This window comes from Camellia sinensis, chromosome 4 (assembly GCF_055761805.1).
Source record: "Camellia sinensis isolate YWXY chromosome 4, ASM5576180v1, whole genome shotgun sequence".
Taxonomy (NCBI): domain Eukaryota; kingdom Viridiplantae; phylum Streptophyta; class Magnoliopsida; order Ericales; family Theaceae; genus Camellia; species Camellia sinensis.
The window spans coordinates 118,269,284-118,288,831 of record NC_138964.1 but is presented as its reverse complement, the minus strand read 5'-3'; the positions used below and the strand labels follow the sequence as shown (position 1 = coordinate 118,288,831).

General features: G+C 32.8%; 2 pseudogenes across 4 annotated transcripts; one reads left to right on the top strand and one right to left on the bottom strand.

The window, feature by feature from the left end:
- The first annotated feature begins 5,660 nt into the window (after positions 1 to 5,660).
- LOC114315668 (G-type lectin S-receptor-like serine/threonine-protein kinase SD2-5 pseudogene) lies at positions 5,661 to 18,625 on the top strand (annotated as a pseudogene). Of its 3 annotated transcripts, XR_014327398.1 has the most exons (3): positions 5,661 to 9,064; positions 9,897 to 9,968; positions 10,089 to 10,690. The product of XR_014327398.1 is annotated as a G-type lectin S-receptor-like serine/threonine-protein kinase SD2-5 pseudogene, transcript variant X2 (transcript). The 3 variants fall into 3 exon arrangements; XR_014327399.1 differs by lacking the exons at positions 9,897 to 9,968; positions 10,089 to 10,690 and adding an exon at positions 18,608 to 18,625; XR_014327397.1 differs by having other exon boundaries at positions 9,897 to 10,690.
- LOC114315671 (equilibrative nucleotide transporter 8 pseudogene) lies at positions 9,654 to 13,114 on the bottom strand (annotated as a pseudogene). The gene is made up of 3 exons (XR_014365924.1): positions 12,817 to 13,114; positions 11,280 to 11,369; positions 9,654 to 10,550 (listed from the first exon to the last, which is right to left on the bottom strand). The product of XR_014365924.1 is annotated as an equilibrative nucleotide transporter 8 pseudogene (transcript).
- Positions 18,626 to 19,548: the final 923 nt, after the last annotated feature.

The window sequence follows — 19,548 nt, the reverse complement described above, 5'->3', positions numbered from 1 at the left end:
TTTTACCCTCTACAAAGTCAGACAGGGTTTTGCCGCCCAATCTTCCGAGATAAAGGATCTTTTTGGCTTTTTTGATAACTTTTTGGCTTTTTATCTTATCTAGTAGATGCCAAACAACCCCTTAATTTGAAAACTTTGCATTTAGAAAAGGATGTTGGGAAACAAGTTTTCATGAATAGGTTTTAGGGTAAATACGGTGATAAGTCTTGAAAGGTGGTGTAGATTATGGGTGTCGAGCCTTCCAGTTAATACTGGTAAAAATGACAGATTAGAGGTGTCGAGCCTTCCGGTTAATACCGGTAAAAATGACAAATTGATAATACTTGTATAGTCTACTTGCAGACACCGACCTAGGGATTACCAGAGTTATATTTACCGCCACTTGAATTAAATTGATAAATTTTGAACAGTTGAAGTTGCATAACATCATTGAGCGTGATGGTTTTCAAAAGGTGAAGATGTGTTTTATTTTCAAAAGGCATGGCATGTGCGTTCATCTCTTGAGACTTGTGTAAAATGTATATACTTTGTTAAGAATTCTCTACTAGGCTTTATGCACACCCTACGGGATTTTTGTGCAAAAAAAGATGTGGTGATTCCGCCTAATTGAAGGCGTGGAAGTGTGTGCAAAGAGCATAATGTGCTCATTTGCTGTGACTCTGATTGTAGGCTAATGGCTTTGTATGTGTGGGTTTGAATAACTGTTTTGTATAATCAGGCTCGGGCCTTGGAACTTGTAAACTCTTGGGGGTATTTGTTGTTTAATTAATTGTTGTTGGATTAATTGTACTAGCGCATGAAGACTATTTACATCATGTAATGCAAGTATGAGGATTTATTATCAGTTTTACTTTAAAGGGCCATGATTATTGTATTATCATTTGGGCATGAAAATTGGGGCGTTACATTTTAAGTTGGTTTAAAATAAAAATTGTTATTCATGATTTTGAAAGTTACATCCCACCATTTGAAATTCTCATTTTATAATAAATAGCCAATTTTATTAATAAATTGTCAAATCAATTAACATTTTTTAATATGTCAAAATTTTATTTCAATTAAGGCTTCGTTTGGCAACAGGCTATTTTACTAATTTTTTGACTTTTTATAAAAATATGTGCAAAAAAGTAGAGAGAGTGATATAACAATTTATAGTAACTTTTTAATTTTTTAGCTAAAATGTATAGTTGATAAACGAGTTATGTAATTTTATTATTGTGTAGAAAATTAGTTAGAAATTTTATTTTTTCAGTTAATTTTGTTAAATAAAAAATTCTAATTAGGATGTATTTGTAATTTTTCAAACCATGTGAGATAATTTATATTTTAAACAAGCCTCAGAATGTATATTTGTAATTTATCCAAAGTTTTAGACTTTTTTTTTTATTTTTTTTATTTTAGGAATATGAAATGTAGTTATATTAAAATAAAACAAATATCATACCTATGAAGATAGAAATGACATTTTCTAAAGGACCAAATAAACAACCAAATAACAAACTGCAAACTACAAACAACAAAAACAAAATTGTCAAAAAATCAGTTATGATCTAGGAAAACCACCGATCTTTTCATAGATGTGGTTTGGTCAAACCAAACATGATCTACATTAACACCTGCTGTCGTCGTCGCCGTCGATGTCATCCTCGTCGCCGTTATCTAACTTTGTCACCGCCAACATATTTTGGATACAGCCAAAAGATAGAGTTGAAGAGAAAGAACATCCACAATAGTATGAGAGAAGGCTTGAGAGAAAAGAGAATCATTGTAGGTGTCAAAAATCTAAAAATCTATACCGAAAACGAGAGAGAAATACTCAAAATCCCTACTTCAAAAATAAAAAGTTTTAGAAGTGCAAATTTATACTTTAAAAGTGAAAATCTACATTCTAGAAACATAAAGGAATTGCTAGAATGTTGTCAAAACACCGTCAAAAATCTCTAAAAAGAGAAGCTCTGCCCTCTTTCTCTCTTCGGGCCTATTCTTAAAGTTTTAGAAGTTAGTATGCCAACAAACTAATTATTACAAACTAATTATTACTTAAAATTTGTTTAGGAATTGATTATTTTAATTGATTTTTAATTTTTTTTTTACAAAAAATTGTACAAAAAAAAAAATAAAGAACAAAAAGTGATGTGATTGGGTGGTTTGATTTTTTTTTAACTATTTTAACCAAAAATAAAAAATAAAAATGAAAAAAAAATTCACCCCAAGAAAAAATCTCCATTTGGTAGTTGACCTGTCTATTTCCTCCATCTTCCCCTAGACAAATTTAACTCTCATTGGCCATGATTGGAGTGGCCCACCCAATCCGTCCACTACAATATATTTCTAAAATTTAGGATAAATATTTAGCCTATAATGTTGGATGGAGCCCCGGTTTGATTTTTCTTCTAGACTGAAAAAATCACAAAAGAATAAAGAAAGTTGAAAAAGTCAAAAAATTAAAAATTATAGAAGGATAAAAATATTTGCCTTTGCAAATCTAAAAAGTTAAAAAAACTAAATAAGAAAATCAAACAAATAAAAAAATCTTAAGTTAAAAAAGTCAAAAAACTAACTAAAAAAGTTATTGTCAAACGACCCATGCATTAAGATTTTGAATATATGTAATTGTTAAACTGGGTTTGGCCTGCTATTTTTATAATTTATTTCAAAATTTATATTATTTAATTATATAATAAACTAAAAAAATAAGAAAAATGTATATGCACTTCTTTCCATAACTTAAATTAAAGTCCAAACTCATTTCAATATTAACCTAAATTCAAATAATTATTAGAAATACTTAATTTTTTCAATAGTGTTAATATATTTAATAGTTATGGGGATGATCGTATTGGCTTGGATTTAGAATTTTCTTTTAAAATTGGGTTTGGAAGGATACATATACTACTATCATGTAGTGCAAGTCTCACATGAACCTAGCCTTACCCACATTATGCGAAATGTATATTTTTACCATTTTTGGTTATTTTATTTAGTTTGTTGAGTTATTTGATGATGTCTGCAATTGTTTGGTTATTTTTTTTGGTTATTTTTTTTTTTTAAATTTCTAAAATCTTTGTTAAGGAAGATGAACAATATTTCTGAAATCCGACCAGAAAGATAAATATCATTTTTTTTTTGCTAATAAGGAGGTTAAAAAAGTAGTGAGGGAGACCAAATTGAAAGCCAATGATGATCTATACATTAGACTAGATAGTAAGGAGAGAGAAGAGAATATACAAACTTGCTAATATAAGAGAGATGAGAATGAGAGATTTTAATCAAGTTAAATGCATCAAGAGTTAAGACTTGAAGGTGTTAGTGAAGGATGAAGAGATTAAGGAGATGTGAAAGAACTATTTTGAAAAGTTGTTAAATGAGGAACATGGAGGTAGGTCAAAAGGGGAGGAAATATGCAATAATAAGAAAAACCAGGACTATAGGTTCTATCATAGGATTAGAAACTTTGAAATGAAAATTGTACTTAAAAAGATGAAATCGAATAAAGTTTTAAGACCCGATGATATCCCTATTGAAGCCTGAAAATATTTAGGTAAGAAGGGGGTTGCTTAGTTGACTATGTTATTTAGTAAGATTTTGTTAATTAGGAAAATGCCAGAGAGAGGTCGAGGAAGAGTATTTTAGTGCCAATCTATAAGAATAAAGGAGATGTGCAGAACTGCAATAACTATAGAGGAATCAAGCTAATGTGTCATATAATGATAGTGAGGGAGAGAGTGATGGAGCATCGATTGCGAGATATAACAGTGGTGTCAGAGAATCAATTTGGATTTATGCTTGATAGGTCAATAATAGAAGTGTTCTATCTTTTGAGGAGAGTAATAGAAAAGTATAGAGAAAAGAAAAGAAACATTCATATGGTTTTTTTATTGATCTTGAGAAAGCATATGATAGAGTACCTCGGGATATAATCAAGTGGGTGTTAGAGAAGAAATGGATAACAAAAGGTTACATTGATGTGATTAGGGATACGTATGAAAGTGTACTGACCATTATCAGATTGCATGTTGAATAGACAAGTAAATTTCCAATTACTATAGGGTTATACCAAGAATCAACCTTAAATCCTTATCTTTTTGCTTTAGTTATGGATGAGTTAACGAGAAATATTCAGGATGATGTGCTACGGTATATGCTTTTTGTAGATGATATTGTGTTAACGGACGAGACTAGAGAATGAGTTAATACTAAGTTGAAGACTTAGAGAGAAGCATTTGAATCTAAAAGATTTAGGATAAGCAAAACTAGAACAAAGTGAATGAAGTGTAATTTAGTAACAGTAATAATGGAAGCATAGGAGAAGTGAAGATTAAGAAACAAGAACTACTTAAGAGTGAATATTTTTGTTATTTATGATCGATTATCACAACGGCTGAGGAGATTGAAGCAGATGTGGTCCATAGAATTAAGGCGGGGGTGGCTTAAATATAAGAATGTGTCTGACGTACTATGCAATAAACGAGTACTTATTAGACTAAAAAGAAACTTCTATAAAACGACTATTAAATCAGTTATATTGTATAGGTCGGAATGTTAGGCAACTAAGAAACAATATGTAGATAAGATAACTATTGCTGAGATGATAATATTAAGGTAGACGTATGGCAAGATTAGAAAAGATATAGTTAGGAATGAGTATATTTGAAAATAGGTAGGACTAGTATCGATAGAAGATAAGTTGAGAGATAATAGATTGATTTGGTCATATATAATGGAGACCAATAGATACAGTAGTAAAGAGATGCGATACAGTAATGATAGATGAAAGTGATAAATCTAAATTGATGTGGATTAGTGTAGTAAATAGAGATATAAACCTACTTAACTTGACTAACAAAATGGTCTTGGATACAGTCGAGTCGAGAAAAATAATTTATATAGCTAATTTCATTTGAATGGACTTAAGACTTGACTTTATTTGGTAATTAAAAAATCAGTATTTAATTTGTTAACAAAGTCAAATTTTAAAAAAATAATTTTTGTAATTTATCATATTCTTTGATATAAAAAGTCAAATAGAGAGAGTAGTCTTGGGGTTGTTAATACATTTGGAATTTTGGCAACTTCAAAATAGAATTGTCTTAGGTTAGGTGGTGTTTGGAAGGATGATTATTGACTAAGATAGTTAGTAAAAAAATTAAAATAATTAGATAAAATATCATATTTTATATATTAGTTAATTATTTTTTTCTTATAATTATTCATTTCATTATAAAAAAATCTATAAATAATTTCAAATACTATTTTTTTTTTCATATGTTAAAATAATAAAAAAAAATCAATTAAAATAACCAAAACCTGCCATTAAAGCATGTATATATGTATATTGTATGTGAACAACCAACCCATTTACTGTTTTGAAAAATTAGTTAAAAATTAATTTTGTAATTATTTTTAACTTATTTTAAAAATATATATAAAAAATGAAAAGTTTATATCACTTAGAATAAATTAAAAATCAAAATTTAAGTTTTGTTTGTCATAATCTAAAAAAATTAAAAAATCACTATCTTATTTAAATCATATCATCTTATTTAAATCACATTATTTTTTTATCACATTGTTTTAAACTCAACTCATACCCAATCTATATTTTATAAAAAATCAAAAATATACTTATTTACGTCATTCCAAACATCACCTTAATTTTTGGTCATCCTCTCAAAACAGCTTGCGGGTTCTTCCCAAACTCCAATTCTGTTCTCTGTATATTTCTCTCTCCTGAATAGGTTCTTGTGATTCCCTCTCTTTCCTTCTCTTCTGCTCCCTCAAACTCAGGAGATAGCTCAGAACCCTTCTCTTCATGTTTACTTCTTTCTGCACCAATTTCAACAATTGAGGTCAGTTTCATCTTTGAGTTATCTGTTCCAAGTGTCTTGTGTTGTTCTTCATCTCTGCAAATCGACTTTTTTCTTTTTGTGTGTGTGTATCCTTTTCCTCTATTTTCCAGTAGTAGTTTCTTGATTGGCAAACAGAAAGAACCCATCTTCTTCACTCTCACTTTGTTTTTAGTTTTTGTTTGGTTTGAACTTCTATCTGTTTTCAATTTTTTTTGTTCTTTTCTTTTTCTTGGCGTTTGGTATATTAGGTGAGAAAATAAAAGAAACTCTCCATTTGTCATCATTTTTCACTTTTCTCACCTAATCAAACGTGTAACGCAGTTTTCTTTCTCATTATTTCTTACCAAATCTCTGAATCCAAACGGGCTGTTTGCATCAATTTAAGAATATGAATGTACTTAATTTTCATGAGATGTAGTGTAGCTCCTCGGTAAACTAGTCTTTTCTTGAAATTCTTGTAGATTAAAGTGATTTTCTTCTTTAAATTTTCAATTTTCATAAATTTAAAATTCACTTCTTGTAACCATTGTTCCCCTTCTGCAACTAATTACCCAAGCTGAGGAAAGATTTTTGGTGATTGTCAGTTCTTTTTTCCCTTCTTTTTCTTTAATTAAGAAGAAGAAGAAGAAAAAAAAAAAAAAAAACGAATATTTGAACCTAATTGTCTTGTTTAAACACAATGTTGGGGCTCATTTAGACAAATTCAGTGAGTGGGTGCAACCATGGAACCTAGGGGTTGCTTCAATTGTATCAAGTCCTTGTGTTTTTTTGCCCTCCTTGTGTTTGAACTTTGTTCTGCTAGCACTCTATATGTTGGCAAGATTTACCCAGGCTTTGAAGGGTCTCAAATGAATTGGATCGATCGCGATGGGCTGTTTCTTCAATCCAAAAACTCGGTATTCGCTCTGAGATTCTACACTAGTTTGGATGTGAATTTGTTTCTCTTGGTTGTCATCCACATGAAAAGTTCTCAAATAGTTTGGACTGCCAATAGAGGGCTTTTGGTTAGAAACAATGATAAATTAGTGTTTGATAAAAATGGAAATGTTTACTTGAACAATGCAACAAGTGTAGTTTGGTCTACAGACACCACGGGGAAAGGTGTTGCAGCCATGGAAATGCAGGACACTGGGAATTTAGTATTGCTCGGGGACAATGGAAGTATTCTTTGGCAGAGTTTTAGCCATCCCACCGATACCCTTTTGTCTGGACAAGAATTTGTTGAAGGAATGAGGCTTAAAAGCTTTCCTTACCACAATAACTTGTATCATTATCTTGAATTCAAGGTGGGCGATCTGATATTGTATGCAGGATATCAAAATCCACAAATTTATTGGTCCATGTCAACTGATGATCGGAAGACCACCAACAAAGTCAATGGGAAGGTCTCCTCGGCTTCCCTAGTTGCCAACTCATGGAATTTCTATGATCAAAACCGAACTTTAGTTTGGCAATTTAACTTCTCAGCAATCAATGGCCTGAATGCAACCTCGGCTGTTGTTTTAGACACAGATGGGTCCATGTCTTTCCACAATCTGCAGAGTGTAGGGTCGCCTGTAGCTGAGCCAATCAGAATTCCACAAAACTTATGTGGCACTCCCGAGCCTTGTTTCCCATATAATGTGTGTAGTTTTGACACCCGGTGCCAATGCCCATCGGCTCTCAACTCTAGTCCTAATTGCACACCGCAGCTTAACATCCTCTGTAATAGCTCAAAAAGTGTGATAAATCTTTTATATGTTGGTGAAAAGCTTAATTATTTTGCACTTGGGTTTGTTAAACCCTTTTTGAAAACTCACCTGAACGGTTGCAAAGAAGCCTGCCTTACACACTGCTCATGCGTTGTGCTATTCTTTGATAACACTACAGGGAATTGCTTTCTATTTGACCATATAGGAAGTTTTCAACGAGCTGACCTCGGTTCTACTGGTTTTATTTCATATGTCAAGGTCTCTAATGATGGAAATAATGGGAGGAAAGGGAAGAAGCGTCTTGTATTTTTAGTGATCATAGCAGTTCCTATAGTACTAGCTATTGTAGGTCTAATTTACCTACGATTCCAATCTGGTCAGACAAAGAACAAATTACTAGAACCCTCTCAAGAGATCTCAGAAGAGGATGATTTCTTGGATAGTGTTTCTGGGATGCCTGTACGCTTCAGTTACAATGATCTTTGTAGTGCGACAAAAGACTTTTCTGTGAAGCTTGGCCAAGGAGGATTTGGCTCGGTCTACCAAGGAATGCTTCCAGATGGGACCAAAATCGCCGTGAAAAAGTTGGAGGGCATTGGGCAGGGAAAGAAAGAATTCCGAGCTGAAGTTAGCATCATAGGAAGTGTCCATCATGTCCATCTGGTCAATCTTAAAGGCTTTTGTGCTGAAGGGAGTCACCGGCTTCTTGTTTATGAGTACATGGGAAATGGGTCTCTGGATAGATGGATCTTCAAGAACAAACGAGGGGGTCACATGTTGGAATGGGAGACAAGATTCAACATTGCTTTGGGTACGGCAAAAGGATTGGCTTATCTCCATGAAGAATGTGATGTGAAGATTGTCCATTGTGATATAAAGCCTGAAAATGTTCTCCTTGATGATAATTTCATGGCTAAAGTTTCAGATTTTGGTTTGGCAAAGCTAATGGCACGGGAAGAGAGCCGTGTATTCACAGTGGTAAGGGGAACTAGAGGGTACCTCGCACCGGAGTGGATAACAAACTATGCTATATCAGAAAAGAGCGATGTGTATAGTTTTGGCATGGTTCTTCTAGAGGTCATTGGGGGAAGAAAGAATTATGATCCGGGAGAGAGTTCAGAGACAGCCCATCTTCCGTCTTATGCTTTCAAGATGATGGAAGAAGGAAAGCTGAATGAAATCCTTGATCCGAACCTTGATATTGATAACACTGATGAAAGGGTTATCACTGCTATGAAAGTTGCTTTGTGGTGTATACAGGATGATATGCATTTGAGACCCCCAATGGCTATTGTAGTCCAAATGCTTGAAGGTCTTTGCAATGTACCGGAGCCCCCAACCTCCGTAGTCAGTTCTCGCCTTTATTCAAGTTTCATGAAATCTAGTAATGAAGAGGGCACTTCCTCGGGGTTAACTAGAGTCGTGTTGCCGTCAGATGTTCAGTTATCAGGGCCAAGATGATTGAAGCGGTTGTTGAAGATGCACTTGAGGGGCATTACAGCTCCATGAATCACAACAGGTCCTGTATGTAGCTCTCTCTTTACACCTTGAGACATTAAATATACAAAATTCTTTGATGCCTCAACATACTTGTAATTTATTGTGCTCGAGTCTCAAGATCTGCATAGTTTCTGATAGAACAACAATTCTCAAGCTTTCTGTGATGCTTTATTAGATAATGATTAATTACATCGTGGGTTTTGGAAGTGCCAGACTGCCTTGCCTTGTATATTTGTCTGAATGATTAGTTTTAAAACATTAATACCGATTTAAGTATTTGAACACACATTATCTGAAACATTGTACACCTGATTTCAAAAGGGGTGAATCTAGCAATCCAAAGTGATCTCTTTTTTTTTTTTTCCTTTATATTTTCTTAAAAGATTCCAATGAGGGGGAAAAATTAAATATAAAATGAACTAAAATCTAGAGCGAGTAGAATTGTTGCATGACAATGTAAAAGAAAAGAGCCATTATGCTTTTATATTTGTGTGTTACATGATTGATTTGAAAAATACTAACTATATTTTATTAGATGTCTAATTATTAAAAGAAAATTACTCCCATATTTAGTGATACTTTAAATTCTAGTAATGTGATATGTACAACCCTACATTTATAGTATGACATTTTAGAGCATGTGTTGTATCATGTTTTCGTTCTTGTTCATTGTACTAGAACGATCCATGTCCTAGGTATCATAAATTTGGTCTTTCTTCCAATTGCTGAAGCCACATAACTCTAGTTCACATGTTCCATAACCAACCAAGAACTGAACCTGTTGCTAACCCCATTACCAAGAACAAAGACATTACTATTCCAACTGTTTCTGATTCCTCCACCGGTACCAATTTAGGAGCAAGGATCATGAGGACACTTGTCAGATACCCATTTGTGAACCTGAGCGTGGCAGTCAGAAACACCACAGGTGATTCACTTCTCAGACTTTTCGGTCCGTGCTCAAAAACTATGAAGAGTGGATACAACAACAGCCTAGCAAAGCAAGCCCATGTTGCACCTGTAATTTTCTTTGGTATATATATTGCAGTCAAAGATTTCCCCAAGAAATCCATAAGATTGTAAGTTGTTATCAGCAAAATAGGATACCAATCTCGGAAAAACTGTGACTTCACATCTTCAGTCAAGTATCCAGGGAAAATCGACAGAGATACTACATAAATCATAAAAATCCTGATTGCTGTCCACCGGATATTCCTGATGGCATCCCAAAATTTTGGCTGTTCATTTGGCTCAACTGCACTGCCCATTCTGCTTAATGATGTGCTGATGGCATTTTGGTGGCCTGGGAGAGGGAGTTTGAAAGACATAGTTCTCTGTTTCTGGTAATGTTGAATGACCAGTAATTTTTCAAAGATATTGCTGCAGATAATGCACATGAACACGATGAAGGTGCTGATGATAAAATAGATCTGGGTGCTCATCTGCAGACCCTTGGGCGAGTGGGGAAGCGAAGCCTTTGTTACAATCCTTAGTATGCATACTAGAATTCCTTCATACGAAGTCCAAACAATATCAATTGTTAGTGTTAGCTTAGCATGCACTGTTTGTTTTCATTAATAGCTCAATTTTTTAGGCTAACAGTTCAGAGCTCTAGTTATGGGAGATCCTGATTTCAAATCTTGTCCACCATATTATCTGTCATTTTGCACTTTGTTTTGCTTAAGCTTTTGGAAATCTCTGTTGCTTAACCAGATGCGATCAAATGGTCATGGTTTGGTTTACTTTCACCCAAATATATGAAAATAAGGATACGGCATAATAATCTTCTATAAACCTATTTCATCTATTTTTATGTTGTTCTGATTCTGGAAGGAACCCCCCCCCCCCCCCCCCCCCCCCCCCCCAAAAAAAAAAAAAAAAAAAAAAAGTTGTATTTTCTTCAATTAATGCTTTAGGCCATAGTTTGTTTAAGGGATTTTCTTCTTTTTTATTTTTTTTATTATTATCTCTTTTTTTAAAAATTTTGATTTTGACATTGGTGGTGGTGGTAGTAGAAGTGATGGTTGATTTTTTTTAGACTGGTCTATCTTGTTAGATTCATAAAAAAGAACAGTTTCCTCCAAACCAACTCATTTTCAGTTGATCACAAAACATGTTTTTCGTTAAATTTTTATTCTTCATTATATTAAATGTGAAAATGCGGAAAACATTTTCAGTCGAAACAAACATTGGATAGTTTCAAAGACATTGAAGCAAGGGAAAAAAAATTAAATTATACCTGAAGAAGCATTTCCTGCAATACATGCCTGCATATACCGTCCAGGAAGCTCCCCTGCAGCTCCAATTAAGCTTCCTGCCACCAACCCGTCTGCCAAACCACACACCAGCACCGCTGTCACGATCACCACGTAACCTATATTGTGCTTCACTTGTGTCTTGTGATTGGCTCAAGTGATCCAATCTGTCACCGGGGCTGTCATGAGAGTGATGACAAACAGTGCCTGCCCGATATTTATCCTGAGTTTGAAACCGGGCAGCTTACTCCAACTAGAAAAACACATCATACGAGCCAAAACTAGCAGTGATGAACCCATGTAGGCCACTGAGAACACCTTATCGATGTGCTTATCTGGGTAGAGATATTCGAAGTAATCTACGGCTGTGACAAATGAGTTGCAGGGGATTAATTCCCCGCGCCGTGCAACAAGAAGATTGAATAGGCGATATTGTAGGTATCTCTTGGTTGTTGGTTTTGATCTTCTGATATTTGTGATTGTGTGGCTTCCATTTCATCAGATTTATATATGATGTTCTTATAAGGAAACTTGTTCCGATTTAAATGAGAAAATGGGATGAATTATGAGAAATGGTGATCTTTGTTGTTAAATTGTGTGATGAAAGTGAGTATGGAAATGGGGATTGAATGAAAGGAACAGAGTACAGGAGGACTCGTAGACGTGTGCCATGCAACTGTTGAAAGCTGTCGGCCCAAATTGGAAGTATTTGGCAAACATGCATCATGGGTTAATTCATAAATAAATAAATAAATAATAATCAATTTAAAAATTCAGAAGAATGATTAAAATTAGAATATACGGTGGTATAGATTTAAATGGTGTAATATGCGTTACATATATATATATATATATATATATTTTACATAGTTTTGTTGTGGGTAATTATTACAAAGTTTTCAACACGACAAAAAATCAAAAATTATTTCCCATTCACTTTACTTTTTGTATATCTTTCCATAAAAAAATTAAAAAATCATTCCAGAATATATTAGGTTTTTTTCACCTTAAATTTTAGTTAAAAAATCAAAAAGTCATTTCTCAAACGATGCCTAAGTTTCTTTGTTTTAATGTATTTCTAATCATAAAATTATATGAAAATATTGAGATATGATTCTATCTATAAATACATTGAGACACAACTATAGGATTATGTGAAAAATTCAAAATACAAAATTCTTGAAACATCATTTTTGTTAGATATAGTTAGAATAGGTTTTGAGTTAAAGCCACCAATTGCATTTGAACGGGTCATTCTATTTACACACCACCATCCCTCTCAAGGAAAACCATTAATTATTTTATTTTTTATTACAATTTTAACATGAAGTGAAATGAATATAGAGGACAAATTATGATACACACCATTTGTGTACTTACATCTGTTCAACAAACTACAATCGAATTGTTCGACAAACTACAATTGAAAAACTTAAATTTGTTCAACTGTCTAAAACCGAACAACTTGCACTTGTTTGGATTACTAAGGTCTAACTTATCATCACTTGGTGGGTTGATTACCTTCTTCCTTTAGAATTTTATTGATTGTAGAAACATCCAACCTTGCTGATGCTTGCTTCACCCAGTTGACCACCCTCTCCGCTTCCTGCACGACTTTCTCTTCTTCTGCCATCGCCACCTTCAATCTCCGCTCTTGTTCTTTCACTGAAAACGTGCTCATATCTGACAACATCTCTTCATTCTTTCCCCACTCAGCACTGTTGCTGCCTTTGATATCAAGCCCAGAAACATCATCGTCACCCTTTCTCTTCTTTTTGTTGGAAAAGCAAAAGCAAAAAAAGCTTGATCTTTCACTCATTTGATTTGAGCTCTTGCAATATTGAAGAACAAACCTCAAATTGATCCAACTGTTTCGCACCAAAGGGTTTGAGAGGAGATGGGTTGATTCCTAGTCTATGGGGGTGTGTGAGTGAGTGAGGGTAAATATGAGAGTTTGTGCGTATATTGTTGTGGATGAATGTGTGAGTAAGGATAAATATGTAAATTTGTGATGTGTGATGAGCAAAATATATATTCACCAAATTATTAAAGGTGTGCTTTTAGAAATGGTTTGCCTTGAGATAAATTATGGTGTGTAAATAGAGGCACCCCATTTGAACATATTATTTGTATTTTTGCTTCTCTTTACATGTCTAATTTTTTAGGATTAATTACACTCAGACCACATCAACTGTTAGCGAATATTATTTTATAAATTCGTATATATTGACCCTTCAATTATAAAAATTATAAAAATATACCCCTTTCAAAAGTGGTCTATAAAGATGAAAACATACCTTTATAATTGAAGGGGTTAAAATGCATGAGGGATAAAATTCACTAATGGTGAGTATAAATAACCCAATTCCTTGCTTCCTCGCTTGCTCATTGTGGTCGTACTATTGGTGGCACCACTTGAAAGTTTACAAATATTTGGGTAAGTATTAATGCAGAATCTATAAATCAAAAAAAATAAATAAAGAGATGGAAATAAGTTGGATCGAGGTAATAAAGAGAATGAAGTAGATACATAAAATCAAAAAATATTAATATATAAAGAGATAGAGATAAGTTGAAGATAACAATGAAGAGAGTGGAAAAGGTAAACAAAATCAAAAAAATATAAAGGAAATTAGAGATATGGGAAGAAGATGTCAAGTTTGAAGACAATATCTTGTGTTAAAAGAGGATGCCAAACAATAACAAGCCCAAGGATTCAAAGTCCCCTAATTAGCCACATACAAGAGTTGAGACAATATACCTCACACAAGAAGATACAAATCCAGATTTTTTATTGTGAAATTTACTCAAAAAAATAAGTGTTGTAGATTAAAACTTGATATGTTGTAAGTCACTACCATATTGATCTGGTCCATATAATCCCATTTGTGAGTATTTTTCGAGCATTTTTCCGAGATTGTAACATTGTTCTACCTCATATCCGTGGACTACATGAGCAAGTATAGCATGGGTACATACCTTGAATTAAGAGGATACAGAGCAATTTGCATCGCTACGTGCAAAACAGATTGTTGGTCATTTTCTAACAACACAAAGGTCATTGTTGATTTAATAATCTCATGCCAAATTTATTTGTAGATCATGCAATTTTTTTTTTTATCTCTTAAAATTTTATTTATGCTACATTTATTTCAAAAGAAAATAAAAAACAGAACAAATTACGACAATAGTCCTTGTTCTTTGATTATTGTGTCATTTTGGTCCTTATAATTTCAATTAGCTCGATTTTGATCATGAATTTATGATGATAATAACTATAATAGCATGTTTTTTATAAATAAAAAATAATATGTATATAAGTGACATATGTCATGATTTTAAGGATAAAATTATGAACTTATATAACCTAGTGAGTAAACTTCAATCAATACAGCGATCATTTTCCATCGAAAATACTAACGACATTAACAATTGAACCAAATTGACAAACATAGCCAAAATGTAAAGACTACCAATGTAATTTATCCTAAAAAATATTTTCTACTATATCCTAAAAATTGTTTTCCTATGCATCATAAAATTAATGTACTGGTAATTGTATTAGTGGTGGAGGTGGTATTGGTGATGGTGGTGGTGACAGTTGTAGTGATGGTGGTGGTAGAGGTGGTGATGTGGTGACATTATCAAGATTTTAGTCTGAAATGTGAAAAATATTTTGTCCCAATAAGATTTTTTTTTTTTATAAATCATACAAAATATTTTTCATCAAATTTTATTTTCTGTCGTAACGAAAAACATAAAAAAATATTTTTCACTTGGATTTGCATCTCATATATTTGGGGTTTGTTTAAGCAAAATAAATAAGAACTTAAATCTTTTTTTTTTTTTTTTTGAAAGGAAATAAGAACTGATAATTATTATAGCTTTGGATACAAACTTTTTATCTATAACAATCTATAAAAGTAGCAAAACTTGCCTCTAACATCAGTGTGTCTATCGTAGGTGAGATGCCAAATTCACTTGCCTCAGAAGATATGCAGTGTTTGGGGCTTCTTCAGCAAGCTCGGCGGAAGATGATGCTTCTCAAACAAGCTGGGCTTCACCTCTTGCCGCCTGTCCTGCTACAGCTTTATCCCGAGTCTTCCTCCACATGTTCTTCTATATTAAGAGGTGTAATTGTTGCCTTGATTCAAGTTGTCGTCAATCTGGTTCAAGAAACAGACTACCATTCCATTCGTCAACTTCCATATTCCATTAGTTGTGCAATCCAATTCTTAATTCCATTATCCTATGGTTGCTTGATTGACAACATGCTGACAACTAGTTTTTGTCTGCAACCTGTACGAAATTAATTTGCCCTGTTAGACTTTTCACAAGTTATTCTGCTCTTATATTATCTTCTCTTCTATGTGTATATATATATATATATATATATATTTATAAATGAATGATGTGACTGACTTTAATCCAACTCTTTTGTTAACAATTGTGAAGAAGTTAAGGATTCAATTAATAAATGAATACGATATCAGTTACTGCTGCTATTTTTCTTTTTTGTTTTTGGTTGTGTTTGGTTTGATTTGATTACGGAGTCCATAACTTACCTACTCTATGGTTGTAACCTTTGATCTATATTTGGCATGCTCTTTGGCTAGTTATTGGCCTCTGCTTTGCAATACGAGCACAAGCACAAGCACAAGTTGTGTAGTTGGATAATTTCTTAGATATTACTCCTGTGTATTTTCTTATTTCATCTTTCCTTTGCTTGGTGTAAGTTTATTTTTTGGATAGATTCCTCTTTGTATGTGCTGTTTGGCTACATTAATGAAACTTTCTTCTGATAAAATATATATATATTCAAATAAAATGTGTAGTGTTAGCAAGAATGTAATATCCATCTCAGACAAAGGAATAAAGGAGAACAGAGAAGTAAATAACTAATTGTACAGGTCGAGTAAAATTAGAGGAGCAAGTAGCTCTAATTGGTAATTAAAAACACACATGATGATTCTCACTTAAGCTGGGTTTTGGAAACTATATCACACAATCTATCACACATACTGTTGGACAGATTGTGTCCGAAATTTGTCTCCATAATAAGAAACTCAAAGTCAATACATAACCATACAATTCTAATATCAAAATCTCCATAAAGGAAGGGAAAAAATAAGAAATAGATATACCCATATATATAAATAGGTTCTCTCTAGAAAATATTGAATAAAAGCTTGAAATATATTTATATATATATATATATATATATATCTACACAGATTATATAATTTTAGAATCTGACATGATCATTTTTGGAAACTATACTTACATGACAAGCATGAATGGTATAAATAATTTGCATATAAATAGGGTTGCCATCGAAAATGGCTGCAATTCAAAAGAAGATTATATCAACTCAAATATCCTAGAGGAAACTGCAAACTATATAAAAAAAAATTCAACCTTTACTTGCATGAAAGATGGTCATTAGCTGATATAAAGATGAAATCTTGAAATGTTCAACACTTGAAGTTACCCGTTTCAAAAAACATTTTCCCCTTGTGACAGAGTTCTAAGATTCCAATTTCCTGTTCTTCCACACCATCTTTCTTGGCAAACAAAAGGAGATTATATATTCAAATTCAAAACTCCCTCAAATTTCACATCTTTACAAAAGTATCATTTTTCCCCTTTTCAATTTCCAATTTTCAGATGATCTTGGAATTTCATAGGAAGTTGTACAGGAAAAAAAAAATGGAAGAAGATATAGAAGAAAAGGGATTCAGAATGTAGCACTCCACAGAGTGATTCAAAAGAACAGATTAAGCTATAATGTGATTTACAATACGGAGGAGTTTGTATTCTGTTAATGGCTTTAAAGATCAACTGGGTCATCTTGAAAATTTATTCAAATGTGTTTTTAAATTGCCAATTTGGAGTTTATAATTTTTTCATTTTATTGTTTCTCGTTTTCAGATTACATTTGAGTACCATCATAAACCAGAAATTAATTGAGAGAATTTGTACGTAAATCATTGGTGATTATCTGATTTCATCTTATTTATTTTCTTCCTCAAATGAAGAGTAAGTAACATGTAAAATCTTCTGAAGCTGTGAAATATAGCCTAAGCCTCATTACATATATCATATAACATATCAACTAATGTAAATGTATACCAAACAGATTAGAATCATGTGAACGAGCAAACATGATTTGTTTGCAAAAATTTTATTCCACTTGCTTAACGAATAGAAATAAATAAATAGAAAGGTTATCATCCCTTCTTATTTAACCGTTTCATGAGGAAAGTAAAATAAAAAATCAATGAAAGGGTAGCCCATAATAAATATTAGGAACTATTATTTGCAGCGATTGGTAGTGTGCCAGTTAGCTATATGAAGCACATGAAAACAAGATTTCGTACCTCTCAGTTGATAAGAAAATGCATCAACCTATGGGAGCAAATATATGTCATTTATGTTGTGTTTGGTTGGGGGATTTGAGAAGGGATTTGGAAAAGGAAATGGAAAAGATAGGTGAAATGTGAATAAAACATGTCTATATTTCATCTAGTTTCACCCACCTTTTCCCTTTCCCTTTCCAAATCCCTCCCCGAATCCCTCAACCAAACACAGCGCTAAGGGAGGGTACTAAATAAACAAAAAAAATGAGGAAGAATTTTTCTAGTTATTAAATAGTACATAAAAAGAAAATAAGTAAATTTAAAAAGCAGAAGAATAGTCCAGATTTCGAATGTACAAATCAAACATTTGAAACGAACCTATATGATTCTCAGCGGAGGGTCTAAGAGATCAATGTAGAAAGGTTTCTAAAGCTTATATCATACAATCATGATTGAATCCATATATATTTTGAACTTCTGTTGGGTTTTTTTTTTGGCAGTATTTGATTCCTAGAAAACACCCTATGACTGGCCGGTCGTAAGCAAAACCTCCTTTTCCTCTTCATCTGATATGGAAATTTCATGTCTTCTTTTCGCCTGCCCCATCCTCTCTCTCTGTCTCTCTCATCTCTTTGCATTTGCATCTTTGTACTATTCACCCTGTTTGGTTTAGTTTTGAAAATATTTTTTTAGATTTTTTGTTTTTCGTGTTTTTCTGGTCTTTAGTGACTTTTTTTTTCATATTTTAATCAAAAAATTTTAGATGCATCTAGACGCACTTAAAAAGTAAATATTTGTGAAAAAATCTAAAAAAATTCACTAAAAAAAAACGAAAGAAAAAATGTACTGATTTTTTCCCTTAATAGTTAGTGAATTTTTTTATAACTTGGAGTACTTGCCTTGATTCTAACATTTCATAAGTCTTAGCATCATGTGTTGTAATCTAATTGCAGGTTTACTCACTTGAAGACGGTCCCGTGCTTGCTGTTTGAAAAAATATAGAAGTTCCAGTCACTATCATCAAAATCAGTGAGAAGAAGGATGTCGTCGTAGATTGGCTAAAGTATGCCTATCATGCTTATTTTCTCATATATAATCTACTCAACAAGCCTTTGTCCCAATTACTTGGGTCGGTTATATGGATCTATTTCTTCCAGTTAATTCTATTTGCAGTCATATTCTCAGTTAAGTGTAAGTACTAAGTTTTTAATCATCTCAACCCAAATTCTCCTAAGCCTATGGGTGCACATGAGTATAACATCTTATTCGAATTTGCCTCATCTAATCTTTAATTGGTTGGTGTCACTTATCACTTCTTCCCAATGGATTCATTTATGATTTTTTTCTTCTTTTCTAACACCTTCGCAACATTCTCATTTCAACTAGATTAATGCTATGTTTGGTTGGGGGATTTAATGAGGGATTTGGAAAGGGAAAGGGAAAAAAAAAATTAGGTGAAATGTGAATAAAATATGAATAAAATATACTTACATTTTACCTAATTTCACACACCTTTTCCTTTTCCCTTTCCAATTCCCTCCCCAAATCCCCCCACCAAACACACCATAAGTTTTTGAACATTTTTTTCTCTCTTTCTTAAGCACCCAAAATTCAGTACCATAGATCAGAGTGGGTCTTATAGCAGTCCTATAACATTTAAAATAAATAATGATTTAGCATTTTAGAATCAATCAATTATCTTAGTTCTCATTATGGTATATACTTCTTGCAGCTATGATGGCATAATTGTGAACTCAATTGAAGCCAGGGAAGTCTTTTCCCAGTAAGTTCTATCATGTTATTTTTATGACCATACAAAGTTCCTAATGTGTATCCTTTACTCAAAATTTTCTTCCCTCTGCCTATATTTTTAATTGAAGACTGGATCACATGG